Genomic DNA, 9,045 nt, shown 5'->3' with positions numbered 1-9,045 from the left:
TCTTACTGACAGTAATAGTCACAACAATGAGCAAGTTGCTCACCATGGCCAAAATATAGAAGAACAGGAACATCACGAAAAAATTTTTTTTTTGAGAGGTTTTTGCTGTAGGGCATGTGTACTCGCCAGACAGACAGAGAGACAGAGAGATAGAAAGTGAGAAATCACCTCCCAGGGGGGATGGCCACACAACAATCCCTTCTCCTCCATTCTCCTCTCAGAATCTTGGGCATGCACACGCATGCACCTGGCGTGAGTTTTAAGCCACCAGGTCCGGGATGCGAACCACGGTCAACTACATGGAAGTCCAGCAACATAGCCATTACACTAACTGCTGGTCCCACAAAAAGCACTTTCTGTTCCTCTGGGTTTTGTGTGAGGCCTGTGAAGACAAAGTCACATTGTTCTTTGGTTCCATTTATTGCTTATATGAACTGATATCAGATTCTAGATGCCCTTTACCAATCAAACTTTAGAAGGCAGAAAACTTTAAATGCATTATAGCCTTATTTTTTATTTATTTATTTAATTATAAGTTTATATGCAGTAAGTATTTATGTGATCAGTCTTAGACTTCAGAACTGTCCACTGGAAAAAGACACACTTCCTTACCGTCACTGATATAGACATGAGACATATCAGACAATTAGAGACTGATTTCATAATGTGATTATAAAATATTCACTTCATTGTACAGAAACACAGTGTAAAGAGATATGAATCAGTGAGATCAGGAAAGGCTTTTCAAAGGAAGCCATGTCTTAGCTGAACTCTAAAACACAGTGAGAATAACTAAAGAGGATATAAAAAGAGATTTCATAAAATCTTGCATCATGTATAAATTCACAACAGTATAAACTTGAGAAACCTCAAAGGGATTTACATATTCAAAAAGGATTTACTGATTATGAATGATTCTTTTGATATTATATCACTCTCCTGCTCACAGCCTCTATAGTGGATTCCACCCTACATTAAATAAAATCAAATCTTCCTGAATTGGCCAATAAAACTCTCAGTGATTTGGAGGCAGGCTGCCTTTCCAAATTCTTCTACCACAACTTTTCAAATTTATCCTGCTCTAGATTGTTGGTGCTTCTTTAAATATACAATGATTTTTTCCTTCTCTTTACTTTCATTCATTTTGTGGCAATGCTTATTTTCAGGGACTAGAAGCAGTTCAACTTAAAGAGTGGTGCACATCGTGCAAACACAGTAATTATTATGAATCAACAACCTTCAGAATGGGAGAAAATTGTAAAATATGCTTCAGAAAAGGGAGTGATAACCAGACTGCACAGGGCACTCAAGTAGCTTATCTGAAAGAAAACAATTAACCCAAGTAAAAGAAGGGAAAATGAACTGAATAAACACCTCTGAGGAAGACATAAATAGCCAAAAAGCATGTGAAGAAATGCTCAATATCCTTCATCATAAGGAAAGGTTTTGGAATATCAAGTCATTTGCTTATTTTGTTTATATTTTCCCTTAATTTCAAGCATAACAGTAATATTTTTAAGTCCATGGGTAAGTAGTTGACTTTTTGTTGGTGATGGCAGTGGTGAAGCAGGAGACTAAATATACAAAGGACTCTTTATTACTGAGGAACATTATACTTAGATATTTGTAAAAAGAAAACAAAAACAAATAAATTAAGCAAAGTTATAGTCAAGAACATTCAATGATTAAAGAGTAGCATTATTAACAAATGTTGCTGGGACAACTGGCTATCCACATGTTAAAGAATATGACTGTGGGACCAGAAGTTGGCATAATGGCTATGTCGCTGGATTACCATGTAGTTGACCATGGTTTGAGTCCCAGACTTGGTGGCTTATACTCACGCTGGGCACATGTATGTGCATCTCAAGATCCCAAAAGCAGAATGGAGGAGAAGAGATTGTGGCATGGCCATCTTCCCTGGGGGGTGATTTCTTTCTGGTGAGTGCATGTGCCCTATAGGGAAAACCTCTCTAAAAAAATTTTTTTTTAAAAGACGACTTAACTCCAACCTTTTTTATTATTAGATTTGTTTATTATTGTTGTTCATTTTTTTAAATTTTGCCAGAGAGTATGGGTGCTCACAACAAAGAGACATAGAGAGAAAGAAAATGAGAAAGCACTGTCCATGGGGAATATTTACACCACAGTTTCATCTACTTTGGGGAGTTGGGACAACCACACACAGGTTATTTCAAGTCACTGGATCTAGGACTTGAACTACATAGTCAGCCATGAGGAACCTCACTGCCCTAGCCACCAAGCAACAGACATGTCCTTTTGTAGAAGTAATATTTTAATTTACAAGTATAATTGTGCATACTTAAGGATTACAGTGTGATTTCCAGTATATGAATACAAAGTATAATGATCAAATCATGGTAATTAGCATATTTTTCACCTCGATTTTGTGTGTGTATCAGGGGAAATATTTGAAAACTCTCTCTTTAAGCAATGTTGATATATAAGTGAATTATTATTGCCCATACTTGCCCCACTGTACTGTAGGGCACTAGAATTTCTTTCTCTTTTCTAACCGTAATTTTGTGTCCTTTAACTAATATTTCTTTATTCCTTCCCTCCTACTCTTTCCAGCCTACAGTTAAAATTATTGCATTCTTTACTTCTCTTTTGACATCTTTTTTTAGTATCTTTTGTTTAATTACCACAAGTGTTGAGAACAATGTTCTTTAGATTTTTGTGTCAGGTTTGTTTTATTTACTATAATGTATTCAAGGCTCATTGATGTTCTGAATACAGAAAATCATTATTTTTAGTAGTGAGTAGTATGCTATTATATTTATAGATATACACAACTTTTTTTTTTATCAGTTTGCCTGTCGATGGCCAGTTAGTTTAACTCCATATATTGGCTTTTGTGAATAGTGCTTCTATAATCACTAGAGTGTAGATATTGTCATAACAAACCGAACAAGCTTTTATCTTTGTGGCTGCCATCCTGTGACTCAGCCTTCGACACAAAGGAAGACAATAACCAAGTCATTTCAGTAACTCAAAGAGGATCATAGACACATAGACCAGAGCTACCAAACACTTTATAACTCTAGTGACTGGAGGTGAGTTCTCTAGTTAGATCATACTTGATCAGGTTAATCAAGATGTTATAGCAAATATAAGCAGAGCTGCTTAATCAACTAACAACAACAACTTGCCCAATGTTATATATCTCTATTTTGTGATTGTGTTATATATCAATATGTAACTTACACACAAATGAGGGTAGCCATGAAGGTTAATTTCAAATTTAGCAACAGTTATTTCTGAAATGTGTTGCTTTTTTTATATCTTACACTTGATAACAAAATAAAAGCTATGCTATAAACATAATTTAACCAAACAATATTATAAGCTTTGTGAATCAGAGAAATGACTTATATGAATTTACAATGCACTAATACCTCCTATGCGGTATTAAATATTTATTTCAAACTTAGTGTCTGAGAATTTAATAACTCTTAGTTTACCAAATTGACTTTGGTATATCCTTCTTAATGGTAAACTATACATTTTCAGAACAACTTTATACACCCATTAACCAATGGCTGACAAAAGAATGAATGATTTACCTTAACAACCAAGTGGCAATGTGTGTAAACTCAGAAATCTTCACATGAGAAACCCTAAGTTTATTGACTTAAATTGTCAAACATTTCATTACTGTTATAGCTAATTAGCTTAATTTTAAGTTAAGCAGATTTTAATAACAAGTGAACAGAGGATTGCATTAAACACACACACTGCTATACTTTAGAATAAAGGAATTTGCATTGTTAAAAATTTTCTAACAAGAGGAGGTTTGTGTACAATACTTCTGAAAGTAAAAGAAACAAAGTGAACAGAGGATTGCATTAAACACACACACTACTATACTTTAGAAAAAAGGAATTTGCATTGTTAAAAATTTTCAAACAAGAGGAGGTTTCTGTACAATACTTCTGAAAGTAAAAGAAACAAGTCCCATGGACTTTACTATATGTGACATAATAGTTTGATATTAACTTTCTGACAGTCTCTTTCACATCTTTGTTCCTGAGACTGTAGATCAGTGGGTTAAGCATGGAAATGACCACTGTATAAAATACAGAGCCCAATTTGACCATAAGCCATGAATTTTTAAGTTAGGAACACAGTAAAGAAAAATGATGGTAGTGTGGAAAATGGTAATGGCAGTCAGGAGGGAGGCACATGTGGAAAGGGCTTTGTGGTGCCCTCCCATTGAAGGCATCTTCATGATTGTTATAAATATGAAAATATAGAAGAAAAGAATGATCACCAGGCTGCTTATTTCATTGAAAGTGGCAGTTATTAAAATAAGCATATGGTTTATGTAGGGATCAGAGTAAGACACATCCACAATGGCAGCATGCTCACAGACAAAGTTATTTATGATATTATGTCCATGGTAAGATAATGCCAGGAGAAAGTGAGTGTCACACAGAAGGCTATCCCCCAAGAGTAGGATGCACCCACCAACAAAGAACAAAGCTTCTGAGACATGAATACCATGTAGAGCAGACAGTTACAGATGGCCACAAATCGATCATAGGCCATCACTGCCAACATGAATGTTTCTGTCACCACAGATATGCACTGAAAAAAGAATTGTGTAATACATCCAACAAAAGAGATGGTTCTGTCTTCCACAATCAAATTTTCTAGTAGTTTGGGTGTCACTACTGTAGAGTAAAAGAAATCAACAAAGGACAAGTGGCTAAGAAAAAAGTATATGGGATATGCAGTTTGGGATTTATCCTAATGATGACAACCATGCCCAAGTTTCCCAGGACTGTGACTGTGTAGATGGTCAGAAAGATGAAGAACAAGGGCACCTTGAGGTCTGGATATTCTGAGAAGCCCAAGAGGATGAAGGTGGCCCCATCAGTCTGATTTTCTGAGATCCTACAAACACAATTGGAAAGTTGATCCAGGGATGAGAGGAGAAAAAAAAATTGTTCTAGCCTGTGGAGGGCACTGCATTCAGAAGCCATCTTGAGCTACCCACCATCTTGGGAACCATTAGGTTTCACTTCCTCACTGAGCAAACCATTTCTCAGAAATCATGTGACCAACTGTTCTCCCCATGGGGCGGTTGGGTTCCTAGGCAATGGGAGAGATCCACCGACACCAATGATTGGTTCATACTGTTCTATCTCATTTGTATTTCGGGCAACCAATTGGTGCCCACCAGCCTGTATATAAGCTCACAATTCTTCCTCAATAAACAGAAGACTTGATCAGCACCTCGTCTTGTCTCCACTCTGTGTGTCTGTGTGTGTTTGTCCCATCTCTCACTCCCTCCCTCAGGAAACCTGTTCGACTGTCCTGCGGGTCAGGACACTAGTCTCATTAAAAGGAGGCAGTGTTGAGAGGATTACTAAGTATTTACAAAGAGGGTTGTAAAAATATTTAGTTTCAACCATCATAATATGTTAAAATCTAGCATTTGACTATATCACAGTAAATGTGAATTATATGTAAACCGAGTAACAAAAGAAAAGACTTGAGAGAGAAAGAACAAAAATGCAGTTAGTTGAACCTGGTTTACAGCATATGTATACAGCACAGAACACCACATGTCCACTCTCAGACTGAGTGAATGTGGGCCACTTTCAACTACACATTTGTCTCCTGAAGAGATTTTCCAGAACTATTTTTTATACAAGTACAAAATAAAATAAGTAAATTAACTCACCTAAATACAAAAAAACTTGAATGATTCATTTATGAAGACCTTCTGCCAAGATTAATGAACTCCTAGAACAATCCTACTTAGTATTAATTAATAGAAAAAGATCTGGAAATAATGGTAAGATGTAGCAATAGCTTTAATTAAATGTTATATGCTACCTTTCTTGTCAACCTATTAAGAAAACGCCAAGATTACAGAGAATATCCTAGCTAAGAACTAAATCCTGGCACCACACTGTGTCACAAATGTGTGCATAAGCCTTAGGGACCTGTAGACTAGGGAATATCACTGACGAGTGATTGCATTGGTGGTTAAAATTTGAGCAATTTGATGTAAAACTGTCCCATGTGATACCTCATTGAATATTGTTTACCTAAAGCCCTGAAATAATTGTATTATCACTTTTACTCAATTAACCTTAATACTAAATATATATTGATTTTACATGCATATAAATAAAAACATGCTGATGAAAAACATTAGCTATAAAATTATAGTCCAGAGATAGCTATTATTAGTCCATGTGAAATTTATTTTTGTTTTTCTTATGAAGATATATTGATGCTAGCATTTGTTAAATATAGCATTGTCTAAGCAATGCTATTAATACATGATTTTAACTTTGTGAGTTGTCAGTATAATGTAAAGATTATTGTTGATTTATGCCAATATACCATTGGTTTTCTTTTTTTTTTCTTTTTTTTTTTTTCCAATAAACTTGCACTTGCCAAAAAGACAGAGACAGAGAGAAGAAAAGTGAGAAATCACTCCCCTGCTAGGGGTAATGTCAGGCTGCAATTCTTTTTCCTCCAATTTCCTTTCTGTATTTTGTGCACACATGCACAAGCACTTAGCGTGATTTTCAATACAATGAGCATGGGACTCTAATCACAGTTGGTCATGTGGAAGTCCAGTGGGTTAACCGCTACACTACTTCCTGCTCCCCTCATTGATTTTCTTAACAGACAACAATTGGTGTTAGAATTTTACAAATGGCTAAAACATATTTAGTTGTTTATATTTATGAACGAATCTACAAAATTTGCATTATACATTACTAAAAATAATTTAGTTTCTGAAAAAGTCACTTATAGAAATGATGATTCAATGATTAATTTTTAACTAAACCCCTTATGCCTTTAAAGATAAACAAACAAGCAAAAAGTAAGTGTCTTGAAGTAATAAAAGTAATAAAAGCATATTTCTCACCATTGCAAGGTCTAATACATATTCCTGATCATTGCATGAAGCAATGCAGGGACCCAGGTTCATTTCAATTTGTGGTGCGCCATCAACATGGTGCATCTGAGGAAATAGTACTATTTCATTCATGACATTTTTATTGCAATGGATGTGTGCACTTACCAGAGAGAGAGGGAGGAGAGAAAACCCTTCAAAGTGAATTGTGGTCACGAAACAATCCCTTTTCTTTCATTCTTTATCTTAGGAGGGTTTGGGGCACACACCCAGATGTGACCAGCATATTTTTTTGGTTACCAGCACTGTGATTGAAACTGTGTTTGACCATGTAGTATCTTGTTGCTTACACGTAGTACTTAACCACTACACTATGAATCTAACTGCATGGTTCCACTTTGTAAATTAAAAACAGGCAAGCATTCAAGGACTGTAAATACATCTCCAGAAAAGCTCATCTCATTGAGGATGACTTCACATGTCATACAGGAAAAATCAAGGGCAAGGGAGATACTCATGAATGAATCTCTTAATAAATACACTTGAAGAACAACAGATAAAAGACAATATAGGTCCATGTTCATCAGGGGGTTGGGTCTGTAAGTTTTCTTTTCTTGTACTGTTTTGACAGGATTTATCATCAATGAAGTGCTGGTCTCATAAAATAAGTCTGCAAGTACTCCCTATTTAGTTTCTGGTAGAATTCACTGGCAAGTTGAGACAGAAGAATGTTGGTATGGTGAGTTCTTGTCAAAATCACCTTTCATTTTAATTCTTTCTTCTTTTCTTTCTTTCTCTCTCTCACTAAAAACTAAAGCAAAAAGCTTAGAGTGTCATTGATTTTTTTCTATTGATTTTCTGTCCTCTATCTCATTAATTTCTGCTATAATATTAACTATTTTCTCTTTTTTTTGGGGGGGGCTAACTTTGTTTCACATGTTGTGCATGAATCGAAAGACTTAATATCATTAAAATGTCCATACTATTCAAATATGTCAACAGAATCAGAACAATGTCTATTAAAGATCCAAAAGTATTTCTTGCAAAATAGAGGGGGGAAAAAGCCTTAAAATTCAAATGCGCCCAGAAATGACCTCAATAGTCAAAGCAAACCTCAGGAAGAATAAATCTGAAGCCACCACTCTTCCTGATTTCAAAATATATTACAAAGATACAATAATTAAAGTAGCAGAAAATCATTAGAATAGAATAGGAAGCCCAGAGATAACCTACACATATGCAACCTATTTGTAATCAACAAAGATGTCAAGAATACACAATGGGCAAAAGGATAATCTTTCAACCAAAGTGTTAGGAAAACTAGTGTCCACATGAAAAAGGATGAAACTGATCCCTTAGCTTACAACATACACAGAAATTAACTAAAAAGGAATAAAATATTAAAATGTAGGACTTAAATGTAAAATTCCTAGAGGAAAGCATACTGAAAAAGCTTTATGATCTTGTTCTTAGCAATTACTTCTTGGATATAACACCAAAAACATAATAAAAGAAAAACAGGAAAATGGGGAAATATCAAACTAAAAAACTACACAAAGGGGACCAGCAGTTGGCATAATGGCTATGTCGCTGGACTCCTATGGTTCAAGTACCAGACCTGGTAGCTTAAACTCACTCTGGGTGTGTGTGTGTGTGTGTGTGTGTGTGTGTGTATGCCCAAGATCCCGAGAGAAGAATGGAGGAGAAGGGATTGTGGCATGGCCATCCCCCATGGGGGGAGGTAATTTCTCCCTTTCTGTCTCTCTGTCTCCCTTTATCTTTCTGGTGAGTGCACGTGCCCTATAGCAGAAACCTCTTAAAACAAAGAAAGAAAAGCTACACAAAGAAAAAGAAATATGGTGGAAATGTAACCTATAGAAAGAGAAAAAACAAATTTGAAATAAAGAATACATCCAAATTATGAGAAAAATCTTTTTGTTAAAACAATTAATTAATTAGTTAATTAATTTTAATTTTTAAAATTTACTACAGGTTATGCACACAGAAAGAATCAGAGAGAGAGAAAGAAAACAAGTCACCAGGTCTAGAACTCAAACCATGGCTGGACATGTTGGAGTCTAGTACCTTAAACATTATGCAACCTTCTGGTCTCATATATAAGAAAATTCTGCAACTCA

The 9,045-nt window shown here is 35.3% G+C and overlaps 1 pseudogene; it reads right to left on the bottom strand.

Annotated features, from left to right (window-relative positions):
- Positions 1-9,045, bottom strand: part of LOC106735957 (olfactory receptor 5D18-like) — a 31,043-nt pseudogene that overhangs the window by 20,283 nt on the left and 1,715 nt on the right.

The sequence above is a fragment of the Tupaia chinensis genome, unplaced genomic scaffold, assembly GCF_000334495.1.
Source record: "Tupaia chinensis unplaced genomic scaffold, TupChi_1.0 Scaffold000592_1, whole genome shotgun sequence".
NCBI classification, from domain to species: domain Eukaryota; kingdom Metazoa; phylum Chordata; class Mammalia; order Scandentia; family Tupaiidae; genus Tupaia; species Tupaia belangeri.
Note: the sequence above shows the minus strand (reverse complement) of the source record. Positions and strands in the feature narration are given on the sequence as shown.